Raw genomic sequence first — 14,565 nt, 5'->3', positions numbered from 1 at the left:
CCCACTCAGCCTCCTCCCTCGCCCTCCCTGCTTGAGAGAGTGCAGGGAACCTGTGGGAAGTCCAAGGCCCTCTCCTCTACGTCCAAATAGACTAGGGTCCCAAAAAGCCAATTCGCACGGTAAAAACTAGTCCCAGTGCCTTTATCAATGGCTTCTCAGTCAGCCCCCATTGTCAATCACAATCAGAGAGTCCAGTTTGATCACGTGCTCGTTCAGTCCAGGTAGAGCTGGCTTTGGTGAGCTCCCATTAGAACAGGCACACTGTCTCAGTGGATGGACCAACCCTTCGCAGTCCTGACTTCCTTGATCATCTTCTCCCTCCTTCTGCCCTTCAACTGGACCTTGGGAGCTCTTTCCGTTGCTCTGCTGAGGGTTTCTGTCTCCATCTCCATCCGTAGTCGGATGAAGATTCTGTGGTGATATTGGAGATAATCATCAGTGTGATAGTGGGGCAACGACAGTTCAGGCACCCTCTCCTCTGCTGCCCAAGGACCTAACTGGGGACATCCCTGTGGACACCTGGGATCCCCTCTAGAGCCAACTCTCTTGCCAACCCTAAAATGGCTCCTTTAATGTAGATATCTTCTTTCCTGCTCCTATATCCGTCTTTCCTCCATCTCCACCCTCCCATTCCCCCAAGCTCTCCCTAGTCTTTCCGTTCTCCCTTCTCTATCCCCCTCTCCCCTTTTAACAATCTCTCAGAGAGTGTCCTATGCTTAAATTGAGAATTGATTTTTAACAAAACTGGTTTTGCACCCTAGGGGACATTTGGTAATGTCTTCAGATATTACTGGTCAGATATTGGCTTCTATTGGGCAGAGGCCAGGATGTTACTAAATATTTGACAATGCACTGACCATGGTGGGGAAATTATTTGTCTGCAAATGCTGATGCTTTCAAAGTTTAGAAACTTGATCTATCAGGTGTGTAATCCCAAACCATGACCCTAAATTTGCATGTGGCCAAGGAAAACTATGAATGTGTTATAACACAAAATTATAAACTTATTTTAAACATTATGAGGTTTTTAAATTTGTTTTTGGTAACTGGGTGTTGTGGTATCACCATTTCAAAAGAGTAAGCAAGTTTGGGCCTAGGCCACAGTGAATGACTATGAAAAAGGAATAAGTGGACGGAGGGCAGCTGGTGTGATTAGGGGGACTCTTAAAATTTCTCAGTGGGGAGCTGAGACAGAGCTGTGGACTCCCAGGTGTCATGCCCTGCTGCCAAAATCTCAGAGAACCCAGCCAAGCTCACACATATTGAGCCACACCCAACAGTGTCCTGAAGCCACTGAATCATCATTTGCTCAGTTTTTCTTCTTTAATACTGCAAAACTGAAAATATTCATTGTATTATTCTCACACTGTAATCACTTGTTTGGGAAATATATATGATCGGTTCTACAAGACTAGTCTTTCTCAGTTTACATTTGTCTTTAAATCTAAAGCCAGGTTTACATAGAAATCATATTCATAGGGGATTGCGAAAAGCTACATTCTTTTTTTTTAAAAATATTCATTTTATTTATTATGGATACAATATTCTGTCTATGTGTATGCCTTCAGACCAGAAGAGGGCACCAGACCTCATTACAGATGGTTGTGAGCCACCATGTGGTTGCTGGGATTTGAACTCAGGATCTTCGAAAGAGCAGGCAATGCTCTTAACCGCTGAGCCATCTCTCCAGCCCAAAGCTACATTCTTTATAGGGAGTTCAGAAAGAAAACTTCAGAGATTTTTCCTTAACTTGGGCTTGACCTTTCCAAGAAGCCAGCTAGTTCTGCCTTTTTTGTCTGTGTTTGTGAACTTAACAGGTCGGCATTGTTAAAATCAACTACCGTTGAGTGGTAGACACACTCATTTTAAAAGTACTTTTCTTAACTGTTTATTGTTCTGAAGGGCATATCTTTATCTGATAGTGTGCTTTCAGCCACAAGCGGTGAAGATGCTTCCTCACTTGCTGTCCTTCAAAATGTTTGTCTGCACAGTCACATTAAGATTTTCTTTTCATGGGTTGGGTTTAGCGTTTCCATGGAGATGAGGTGGGTAACACCTTGTTTCTTGATTGCTTATTTCAGTGAAAGTGATCCTCACAACAGTGTGGCTTACCCGTTACTGCTTTTGCAAAATTGGGTATCTGGAGCAAGATACATTTTTAAAAAATGTCCCTGGGGCTTGAGGGTTGAGGTTTTCTCTCTGAAATAATTCTGCACCTTTCAAATGCTTTACTACTTTTAAGGGACTCTTAAAGTGCAAGGATTTGGGGCCCGGAGCTATTTAAGCTTTGAGCAGATGCAGTTTTGTTGAACAAGAATAGAACTCATCCTTTACTTTGGGAGCTCTGACACTCCATCCAGCTGCTTCCAGTCATTTGACTCCTGAAAGCTGCCCTAATCCTGGTAGAGGCAGCTTCTTCTGCTCCCAGGTCCACCCCCTACTCCTGATTGGCGAGACACTCCACGACCGAAGCCCGCCGCCTACGACGTCCCTGTGAACTGATTTGAAATAAGAGCCAGGCGGTCCTTACTAGCCTGCGCCCGACTTTTCATAGGCTGGAAAAGGAAAGGTTGAGAAACTTGACATTGTCTTGGGTAGAGTGCGTGTAGAAGCAGATCAAAGAATAAAAAGGGAGGGGGACGAAAAACGTGCTCTTTGCTGCCTGTGGGTTCCACCGAGTTGCTTTTGTCTTGTGGGCTTTTCTGCCGGCTTTGGTGTCTGCGCTTGGAAGCCTGCGAGTGCGCTTCCACGCAGCTCGCTCCCTGCCGGATGGGTCATGGAATTCCAAACATGAGGCAGGTAAGCTTGAGGGTTGTGGTTGTAGCTGTGCTGGCGCCAGCCACGGGGGGAGGTATTTAGCTTGGGACCCCTGCGACCTGTTACTCCCGATTGTATGTGGAGTGATCAAATGCATGATTTCCAGCAGATTCATTAGGTGGAAAAGAGGAGCTACGTTTTCTTCTTAAGGCTACCTTTGCAAGCACATCACCTGCCGTCTCCCCACTGCCTCGTCCTTACTACCCATGCCAGGTTTTGCCTCTAAGAGTGGTTGCTGATGTCAGGCGGTCTTTGTACAAGGTTCAAAGCGGTTTGGAGAATATGCAAATCAATTCCAGTTTGCTGGCCTCTGGAATGTATTGTGCTGGATTCATCTCAAGCTTTTCTCCTCTCCCTTATTATGCTTTAGGTTAGAATAAAGACAACTGCCTAGCCTGACAAAGAATTACACGGAGACCCTTATCTTATTTTGCTTTCACATTCTGAGCACATTAGCGTGTGTGTGTGTGTGTGTGTGTGTGTGTGTGTGTACGCGCGCGCGCGTGTGAAGCTGAGAAGGCGAAACCAGTCCGGATGGAACTAGCAGCACTTCCAGCGTGGGGGGGGGGGCGGGGGGGGGCGGAGAGGTGCCGGGCGGTGTGTACAGACTTTTCAAAAGACGTTCTAACAGTTGTTTTGTCCTGGACGAGAGATCACAGTCTTGGAAGTAATGAACGGAGAGTTTGGGGGTTGCTTAAGCATTTCTCTGTAAAGAATTTTAAGTCAGCAGCTTCTTCCGTCGCTCTAGGGCATGGGGATAAAATTCCTTATCAACCTAGGTAGAAGTTTATGAGCTTTATAGCTTTGCCATTGAGAAAGAAAAGGAAAGATTGGATTAGAAAGCCTAGAAGAGGGTGTAATTTACAACTCTATCACGGTTGTAGTAAAAAATCTTACGTAAATATTTCAATACAGAGATCTATCTTTGCTCATAGGAAAAGATAAGACTCGAAAAGTCTTTCATTGACTGGGAAAGGCAGAAGTTACAAGGGAGGAATGCTACTTTTGCCAGAACTGAGTAACTCTGTGTGGGAAAGTGAGCATCTGTTTTGCCACCGGAAAAGCTCTTCCTTTTTTCTTCCAGTTGGGTTGAATATGCTCCACCCCAGAGTGCTCGCTTTAGGGGAAAGTGAGCCTTCCCATAAGTGGCTGGCCCAGGGGCTTTACAACTCTCTGTCTTTCTGCTCTAGTTTCCTGAAGTAAAGCAGAGTCCTCCACCAGAGTGGTCTGGAGTAAAGACCTGTTCAACTTTCTTGTTCCCTAACTTGCTCTTATGGGAGCAGAGCTGGCAAATTCCAGCCGGTGCCGAAAAGCACATGAAAGACTGTGTGCTTTCAGCAAATTGCCTCTGCCTAACAGGCGACCTGTGCAGAGGCTAACTTCTTCTAAATTTTGCAGTCTCATAGACCAACCTCACTCTTTCAGTTTCTAGCACCCATATAGGATGTACAAAGGGACCAAGGGAGTTTGCTGCAAAGGAGAAAGAGGGAGACTAGGCACACAATAATATTTTTGACAAAGATCCTAAGCTGAAACAAAGAAGTTATTTGATGCTGTGTAGAGCCACCTGTCTTGTCCTCGGTGGTGTGTGAACTCAATTTTTAGAATCTTTGTGCCCACTCAGTTCCTCTGGAATGGTGACACTCCCTCTGTCTGATGCCTAAGGCAGGCTGTCCAGAGCTTGGGGTGATTTTTCCCATGTGTAACTGTGGCATTTGTGTGAAGTTGGAAAAGAGCCCAGTATTGAAGTTTTAAATATACAAGTAGGTATATAGTAACTCCTTAGTTATTTAATGAATGGGCAGCTTTTCATCCCACATCTCTGGATATGTATATAGTATTTTTCTTTTGCCTGTTGGGTACTTGAAAAGAGGGTGGGACCGGAGGAACAGAGGGGTAGAGGATTATTGTTCTTACAAGAAACCAGGCATGGAATGGTAGCGTTACTGCACTGGTGAATCTTAGCTTTGTTCTTGTTTTTCTTGGGTGGAGCCTTACTGCTTCTTTCAGGCAGAGGACTCACATCTACCAACCAATTTGTCATCTTAGCCCAGCAGCCCCTAGCTGTATTTGCAGGGTTAACTATCAAACCAATCCATGTGTCATCAGCTCAGCAATGAAACACAACCTTTTTGCTGATAAGTGATCTGTCCCTAGGGCTGCACAAATGTCGAACAGTAGTGTGGCAGCCCAGAAGAGAGCCCTAGCACTAACTAGCCAGAAATTCTGGATAGCCAGAAATTGCCAAAAGAATTCGAAGGCTGCCTGTTTGACTGTAAGGCTGTAAGGAGGGTTTGGGCTTTTGCCAGGTTGTCAGCAGAAGAACCGTGTAGGATAGAATTCTTTTAGGGTAAGGCCATATTAAAGGAGTCAAAAAAAAAAAAAAACCATAAACCTGACTTGTGTTTGTCAGGAAGTAATTTTAAACTGTGTGCCAACCTCTCTTTGCACTTTGATCATAAATGGAAAACTTTTCGAAACCCTCTTTGAGAAGGAATTTGCTAGGTTCGTTCCCAGGCAAAAGGAAAGACACGGCCACCTGTTATAGAAGCCCAGCCAAAAACAACAGGCTTGCTTATGGCATTCCCACAACTGCAAATATCCTCTCCAAATAGCAAGTCACATTCATTGTCCCACCACAGACTAAGAACAAATATTTCATTCTCAAGTTGGAAAAAAAATATAGATTCTCCAGACAAAATTCCCTATGAGACATATTTTGTGTTTCTAGCATCCTAATAACTTTAGAAAAATACTGTAAGAAACTGAAATGACTTTACTTTTAGTCTCTAGATCTCCCAGCTGCTAAATTTTTGTGAAGTTAGGATGCTGCTGATCCAAGGAAGCTGTGACTCAGTTTGATCCGCCGATTTTGCATTCTTTAGATTGGAATTAAAATGCCCAAGGACATCTGGCTCAATAATGAGAGTCTTGGTGGTAATCTTCCTCAGCGGATTAGTAAGTCCTTTCCAAACACGATCTATTTATTCTCAACCACATCCCTAGGAGAGAATGAAGGGCAACTTGATCCTCATTGAACAAATGGTGAAATGAAGGCAAAGAAAGGTTAAGTAGAAAGAGGGACAGCAAGTTAGAGGCAAGTCTGGAATTCACCCACCCAGAAAAACTACCTTTGGTGGCTGAGGCCTCTAAAAGGCATTCTAGGGATAAAAACAGAACCTCTCCTTCAATTTTCTTTCTCTTCTTGTTCTGTTACCAGCACACTGTCCCAAGTATACAGTATTGTTTCCTCCTTTTGAAAGTGAAGCTTTGGCAGTATAGAAGACATTTCTGTTCCTATTTGTCGCAACATGGAGGTCAGCCAGTTTTTATGACATCTAATAGGAAGATGCTATAAGTGGAATTTTAAATATGTGTCTGAGGAATGTTCCGTTTTAACAGATGTTTTAAGTTTTTGCATATGCTTTAGAGAGTTTGACATCTTCAACAGATGTTAAAATTTTAATTTTTTTCTACTACATCTCTTTCGGGAAACATTATCATTGTAGTACTTGCTGTCAACTTAAAAATATTTGTTGGTCATGTCAAAGTAATTTTTTGAGTTGGTTGAGTTTTGTTTTTCCTTCATGTTCACTCTGACTCATTTCTGTGTTTGTCTGGCTGTGGACCGCATAGGCTTCAAACAAATCTGTTAATTGGTAGTTACATGTTATCCACAGACATTCCTGCAAGTTTTAAGGATAACTGTGCATGTGGATGTCTCCTGGCTTTGATCCCTTGTGTGGTGACTAGACATCCAAGGTAGCTATGGAAACCTGGGCCTTGCATTGCTGAGGGGGTTGGGGGTGGATATCTCATCAGAGAGTAATTTATTTGATTAAGGAAAGATGGGACTAAATCAGGACATTTTTAATCCACATGATTTGAGTATCCTAGTTCATCCGAATCAGTTGGCGTTCTCTTGATAAAAAAAATAATTAATGACTGACCACATCAGAATATTTTGTAAATGCAATTTAAATTCTTCTTAATCAACTGTTTGCTTTGTTCCAAGAGCAACTTGTAAAATGAAAGCGATGTCCAACATATGTCAATATCGTCAGCGTCCCTGTTGTACTTTGTATGAGTATTATCATTTTTAGAACTCAAAGAAAGACCAGATCTGGTTGGAGGTATGTACTTCACTTATCTACCTGTAGGGGTCATACTTGAAGTTTCCATGATTAACACCCTGGCCTTGGACACCACAGCAGACCTCCTCAAGCAGAAACAGAAAGATTACTCTGCCAACAGAGTAATTAGTTAGCAATTCTTTAACCTTGTGACCAAATCTGCTGTGAAAACCAGTTCATTCAAGGAAGAGAACATCAAATACACTGTAATTAAAACAAGGGTAATACAGCCAGGTCAAATTGGAACCTAATCTCAGTGTAGATATGGGGAAATCTATGAGGAAGATTTTTGACTCATTCTCAGCTCCATCTGACACGAAACTCATCTTACAGGATTTATTTTAGATTGTATTCGGAGTCTTCATAACTGGCATGCTGTAGGCATTTTTTTTTTAACCCAGAGGGCTCAACATTAAATGTTTATCTAAATTTAAAAGATTTGTTTTTCCCTTAGAAGAAGATATTCTTTGATACAACCTTAATTAAGATCCTAATGTCCTCCAGAAGGTGATGTTAGGGAGCTCAAAATTGTGGCACCCAGACACACAAATACCTAAGGGAACTTTACTGAAGCCAAAAGAATCAAAACTAAAAGTTTTGAAAACATTTCTTCTTCATGCTTTAAAAGACAGGTCCTGAGTTAAGAAGACAAAAGCTGAAAGTGGTCATAATTGTAACTTCTAAGTGACTGTTAAAGGTTCCATACTCAGCCAACTGTGGATGATAAATAAAATATCAAGGTTCTTCACTTCTTATCATACAGCACATACTGAGCACTCAGAATTAATCTGAGTTTTGATTCGCTGAGTGAATTAAGTTCATTCAGAAAAGCCACACCATGAGTGACTCTTGTATTTCAGATGGCTTTTCGGTTCTAAACGTGATTTGATATGGTCTTTGTCCTCAAAGAACTACTAATCTGGTGTACAGCTTTTATACCAACAGTGTAATATAGATTGTTACATAAGAAAGTGGATGCTTACTTGTTCTTAATTACATATATATGTAAGGGTCAAAATCCATTTCAAAACTGATGATAGCCTAAACTTTACTGAACTTAAGGGAACCATGAAATAATCTGTATTTGTCACATTTAATTAATTTTCACCTCCATGTTCACTTGTACAAATTTATGATTTCTTAGTTAAAAATAATTTATCAGAGAAAAATAGGTCTTAACTCTAGAAATGTTTTTGTTTCATTTTGTATTATGTATTAAGATACATTTTTATTCAAAGTTAATTTTTAGTTTATCAGTGTATTTTTACTTTTTGTTGATATTTTTAGTGAGCATGCAACATAATGTGTTTCACTGACATTTCATGTGTATTGTAATTTTTGATCTTTAAATATAAAAATTGTACATATTAATGAGATCCTTGTGATTTTTCAATACATCTATATATTGTATAATCAAGTTAAAGGTATCTGTCTCTTTAAAATATCAATTTGTTATGGCAAAAGCATTTAATAATCTTTTCTTTTATACCTTTGAGATGCATTTATATAAGTACTATCCATACTCATCCAAACTTCTTTCTCCTGTCCAAGTGTTTCCTGAGAGTGTTTTTGTTTGAAGCTGCAACATTTTCAAGTGAGAAACTGGCATTTCAAAACACTATCTTGAAAAGTTTGTGGAGATGTCAGTAAGACATTTGCTTTGCAAGCATGAGCAAGTGGACTTGACTGCAAGACCCCACATAAAAATGCTGGGAGTAGCTGTGCACTCTACTCTCCCAACACTGAGCAGGAAGAAATAGGAGGGTCCATGTGGCTCACTGGCAAGCCAGCCTAGTTAATTTAGTGAACTCCAAGCTAATAAAAAATTGTCTGAAAGGAGGAAGATGACAGTAAAAATTCCCACATGTATGGAAAGCGGTTCAAAAGATCCCTCCCCTTATCTGAGGAACTATTTGTGTATTGATGATTAGTGAGGCAGGGGGAGTTTTCTTTGGAGTGTGGCCATTGGTAATGGCTCATGCTTCAGTGGATGGCCCCACATCCAGGTGCACATGGGCAGCACTGAAAGAATACAATGGGATTAATTTTTTTTAATAAAGGACATGAAGTTAGGAGGGAGATTGTTGGGTGGGGACTAGAGAAGTTGAAGGGAAAATAAGAATGTGAATATGATTGAAATTAATTGTATATATGTGTATAGTTCTCCGGGATAAAGAAAAACATTATTTTAAAATGAAGCTGAATGATATTCCTGAGGATGCCACCCGTACACACCCATGTGCTCACCCCATGTGCATGACCCCCCCCCATACGCATACCACTCACTGTGTTGAAAATGATTCATGACAAAGTTCTGAGTTTTATGAACATGAATCTATATTATAAAAGGTGGAAACACAGAAGAGTTAATATACTTGTTGATACCAGATCTGTTTTAGTAATATTTGAAAAAGAAAAACTTCACACTACCCCCCCCCCCTTTTCTCACTTCTGATATATCCTAGTCCGTCCAAGGTACCTATCTCCCCATCTGGCCTAATTGACACGTAGTGAATTCGTAATTGCCCGTCTCTTATCTTGCCCTGTCCACACAAAGCATTTTTTTGTCTCTTTAGGACAGTGGTCTTTAGGGCATGTTGGGAGAGAATCCATGCAGATAAGCTAAAGCCGTTTTAGCCTTTTAATCCTTAGAATGAATCTTTAATTAGGGTTGTTCAAACAGTGAGAAATTCCAAACAGTGGAGCCCAGAGCCAAAAGACAGAGAGGACTGCCTTGTCAGGAGACAATATTTAGGGATCAGGTCATATATTGTGAGACAAAATTTGCTGGAATATCTGCCTAATACTTCAGAGCTCTTCCCTTGTTCTTTCTCAGCATCTTGCCTGAACTTCTCAACTCACTAGAGCCTTTATGCCCGAAAGCCAGAGAGCCACAGGGGGATGAGTAGGAAGGGATGATGCTATGTGTGGTTTCAGTTGCTTGTGAGAACTTTCTTTGTATGCTGAGAAGTATCTATTTGGATTAGAATGAACAGGAGGAAATGACTGTGGCACTATCTTACACACATTCATATTTGAGATAGCCTAAATATTTTCATTAGTCCTAGCTCTGCCTATCTTGGGACTCAGTTATTTGAGAGCAAGAGTCACATCTCAAGTATCTTTGAATTCTCAGATCCAAACAAAGGCGCTGGAACACAGAATTATCACGTTTTATGGGAAGATGTGAGGTTTTTAGTAGGAAAGAGAATGGAAAATACTAAGGTCAAAGTGGCTCTGAAAAAGAAAGGGTATTTGACCTGTCAATGGTATAGTAAAAACTAATTGATAGGTATCAAATCATCAAAATATGTGTAGCTGCTTAGCCATTCAGTTGTGTTCTGCCAAAGACCCAGCTGAAAATATGCCAAGCAGCTTACCTTATCCTCTGCTTGACGGGGCACAGAAATAATTTTGATGTGGAAATGACCTCGAACTGATCAAAGCCTAAATGCCGAGATAGAATCTGCTAAGCTTGTTCACAGTGAGGCTAGCTTGATGTTTTAGGTAATAGCCAAATGTGTAGTTGGTTTATTTGCCAGGTGAATGGTATGTCATGCTCATTCAGCAACAGAGGGAGTATTTCCACAGTTCTTTCTTTCTCTTTTTCCCTTCCTTCCTTCCTTCCTTCCTTCCTTCCTTCCTTCCTTCCTTCCTTCTTTCCTTCCTTTCATTCGTTCTTTTCTTTTCATTTTTCATTTGAGACAGCATTCCTTTACGTAATGCTGACTGTCCTAAAACACTCTAAAATGCACTGTGTAGACCAGGCTGACCTTGAACTCATATAGATCTACCTGCCTCTGCCTCCTGTGTGCCAGGATTAAAAGTGTGTGCGGGATTAAAGGTGTGTAGGTGGTGCTTTCATTAAATAGAGTGACATTCAAGACAACACATTTTCACTACTTCTCAGTGTGATATATTATCTGAAAGTTCTTGTTAAAATTGTGGAATTGAAATTTCAGACCCATTTGATGAGATTTATAGAGACAACAGCACTGATACATTTTTTTGGAGTACAGTTGGTAGACTGTTTCCTGTCACATGTCAAATTTTAGAGTGTTGCTACAGGTACTTTGCAGGTAATCTTTTTTGAGCAGGAAGAAAAAAACTGTGGACAACTGAGATTTTCTGTGTATATTTTGTCTTAATATTGACTAGATGAGGGCTGGAGAGATGGCTCAGCGGTTAAGAGCACTGGCTGTTCTTCCAGAGGTCCTGAGTTCAATTCCCAGCAACCACATGGTGGCTCACAGCCATCTATAATGAGATCTGGTGCCCTCTTCTGGCCTGCAGGCACACATGGAAGGAATGTTGTATACATAATAAAAATAAAGAAATCTTTAAAAAAAAAAAAGAGTTCAAGGCCAGCCTCAGCTGCACAGCAAGTTAAAGGCCAGACTGGGCTAAATGAGACCCCCACCTAAAAAAAAATATTAACTAGATGAATCACCAGATAAAATGAGGGAGATGGAAATCACCACCAAACAATAATAGAAATTTGTATATTTATACAAGGTCCAGTAGATAGGAAATACATTAGGGATTCAGACAAACCATGTTAACTTGATTAGGTGTAGTAGTACATACTTATAGTTTTGTCAATCAAGGGGCTGAGATATGAAGATCAAGAACCTGAAGGCAATGTGGGCTTCATAGGGAGACTCTACACAAAAGTTAAGAAAAAATGAATTGCTAGTCAAAAGTTTGGTTCTTGTAGGTTGAAAACTAAAATGCTTTTTGTTTGTTTGTTTTGCAGACATTTCATTACATTTCTGTGTCTTGCCTGGAGCTCACTATTCTTCTATGGAGCTCACTATTCTACTACCTCAACCAGTAAATGTCAGGGTTATAGGTGTGTACCATCACACAGGGTTTATAGTTGAGAGGTTAGCATATGGCCCAGAATGGCTCCGTATCTGTAAGAGCAACCTTAGAATGCGGAGACAGTGAGTTCAAGATAAAAGTAGTTGATAGAATTAACACCTTATCTCACCACCCCTGCCACCAGCACCAGCACAGGTGATGCAGTTTAGCTCAAGAATCTCTTTAACCACACCTAGTAACAAATTTACATCTAGAACTGGAAAAGTCTGCTCCCCCATTCTGGTGTTATCTGTGGCCACTCCACATGCCTTTTTCATAAGGTATAATTCGGTTGCTTTCAGATCCCATGCTGTCATTTCATGTACTAGTAGGTTTTGAGCCATTTAGAATGGGTTGTTGGTTTGTGAACAGTCAGAATAGAATGCATTAATTTAAGACAAAAATGGTCAGCCTCTTTGGAAGAAGGGGATCAGCGGAAATAGGAGGGAAATAAGAGACGAGAATGGAGGAATGTGCTTAAAATTCATTATATAAATGAGAATGTCCTAATGAAATCCATTATTATGTAAAATTAACACATGATATTACACAACATTTAGAAAACACCCTTTTAGACATCCAAGTAGTTAATATGGGCTTGCAGATCGCAGCTGTAATCTTGGCATTTAGAATTGGGCAAGACGGTTGCCACAAGTTCAAAGCAAGTCCATGCTATATAGCCTGTCCCCAGACAACCTGGGTGACAGAGTGAGAATTTCTCAAATGAACAGAAAAATCCTAGTAGTCAGATGGTATTTTACTTGGTGTTTGTGTCACTTTGTGTATTATCTTCTATGGCTCTGATTTTAGATTAAATATAAAAATGCCAAATGGTAAAAATTGGGAGGACCATGTTTGTTTAGGTGAAAAGTTTATGATGTGAGATGACTTTTTTTCATAAATTAATCAGTTGTTCTTTGGAGTAATAGTGCAAGAAACTGGAGCAGAACAAATAGAAGGGACAAAAAATGTGAGTTCTTTCAGGGCAAGTGTGATGGGAAAATTAATGTTTAAAAAGGAGGCTATTTGATGGATGATTCAGTTGAAATTCTTTTCTATTGTCAGTGCTTAAAGTGAGTTTACAACGAAGTTAATGCTACTGTTCTTTCTGTCTGACTAGGAGAAAAAAAGGAAAACACCCTCATAATAATTGTGAGGGTCTTGATTTTTTGAGTAGATTATAACAAACTATCAAAAATGATAATAGATCATAAAATAATGTATATTTACTGCTAAACCCTTCCATCAGAAGGAGATGCTTTGTGAACTTTTCTCCCCTCCCTTACATGGAAGTTGTCAGAATTGAATAGTTCACATGTACTCTACATTGTTTTGGTTTAACTAACATAGAGCGATGAGACATGAATTGTTTGTGACAGCTCCGAACATTGATAACAGACGACAATAATGCCTGGAGACAAAGCCTACATGGTAAAAATCTGGAAGCAAAAGTGCTTATTATGCTAGGCCCACGTGCTTTGACCTAGTTTTGTTCTTCTGCTGGAAAATTATGTCAGTATTAGTTACGTCATCCACTCGGACGAGCAATTTCACATTTTTGTTTGTTTCAGGGTCATGTTATTAGCTTTGTATATTTAGTTCTGACCTTCTGAGAGCCAAACTAATCCTTATTGACTTGCATTTTCGTTTGAAAAGGAGACTTCTGGGAGACAAAGAGGGGGGATTTTGTGTGTTAAGGAAACAATCTAAAATGAATCATCAAAGGCATTCATTTCTGTTTGTTCAGTAGCCACTGTCCTCTTGAAGGATCCATGAGAACATCTATTTCTCTGCTGGTTGCAAAGTGTCTTCCTTTTTTTGGTCCTGTGGAGACATAATAAATTAGGGTGCCAAGGACTGCCATAGTTGAGCAGCAAAAAGTCAAACAAGGTAGAAAGGACATTTCCGAGCCCAGCACTCTTCAATTTACTGTTTTCATGCTTCTTTTTTTGCTTGTTCATCCAGTAGAAACTGACTTGACATATTTTTCTTATTTAAAATCTTTACGGAATATACTTCAAAATGAATTGCTTCCCTGGTTGATTTCAAACACATTTTTTCCCTGCCATTTAATACTTTCTATCATTAGAGGAGTCATTTAATTCTTTCATACATTTGTGAATTCTAATCTTCAAAGAGTGAGAGTTCTTCTAGCGATCAACTTACATCAGATTTACAAGTATAATTTGTTACCAAAAGACCCTGAACAGTGTTTTTGATCCACATGTTTCTGAATTCCATATTAACAAATGCAATCAGGAAATCACACACAAAAATATGAAGTTGTGGTTCCTCTGCAAAATAAATAAATAAATAAATGATCTACCATTTACTCTTCTTTTCTAATTAAGGGTTTGAATGTTAAGAATCCCTTTGTTGTTGGCTCCTTTGCAAATTCTCTGCCTGGACTTGGAAAACTTAAGAGAGTGTGTTCCCTTCAAAGTACAACCATCTGAATTTTAGCCAGGTGAATTGCTGATTAGCTTGGAGTCCTTTGAAGAAACAGTATGTAAGCAATTGGGAGAGGCTTTAGTCCTAATTGTGTTATCCTGGGGAGTTTTGAACTTTGTTTGAAGCAGTCAACTCTGAGTATTTCATTCTATTTCTGATCTTTATGCTAATTTACTACAATTTGAAAGACAAACCTTTTTTCGAGGTCTTGAGCCTCTAATGACTACATAAACATTGTCAACCTTAAGCTGCCAAAAAGTTACAAGCTATATATAGCACACTGTGCGTCTCCTATGGTGAC

At 40.0% G+C, this 14,565-nt stretch overlaps 1 protein-coding gene across 2 annotated transcripts in view; it reads left to right on the top strand.

Moving 5' to 3' along the window:
- Nucleotides 1-14,565, top strand: part of Mid1 (midline 1) — a 363,047-nt gene that overhangs the window by 190,415 nt on the left and 158,067 nt on the right. The window contains exon 1 of one of the 2 annotated variants that reach the window (XM_057760184.1): nucleotides 2,647-2,799. The exons of the other annotated variant lie outside the window; for it this stretch is intronic. The gene's annotated coding sequence lies outside the window, so the exon portion shown is untranslated. Of the gene's footprint in view, nucleotides 1-2,646; nucleotides 2,800-14,565 lie in introns of those variants that run through there. 2 annotated transcript variants of the gene reach the window in all.

This window comes from Chionomys nivalis, chromosome X (genome assembly GCF_950005125.1).
Source record: "Chionomys nivalis chromosome X, mChiNiv1.1, whole genome shotgun sequence".
Classification (NCBI taxonomy): Eukaryota; Metazoa; Chordata; class Mammalia; order Rodentia; family Cricetidae; genus Chionomys; species Chionomys nivalis.
The sequence above is the reverse complement of the archived record's forward strand: the minus strand, read 5'-3'. Positions and strand labels throughout refer to the sequence as shown.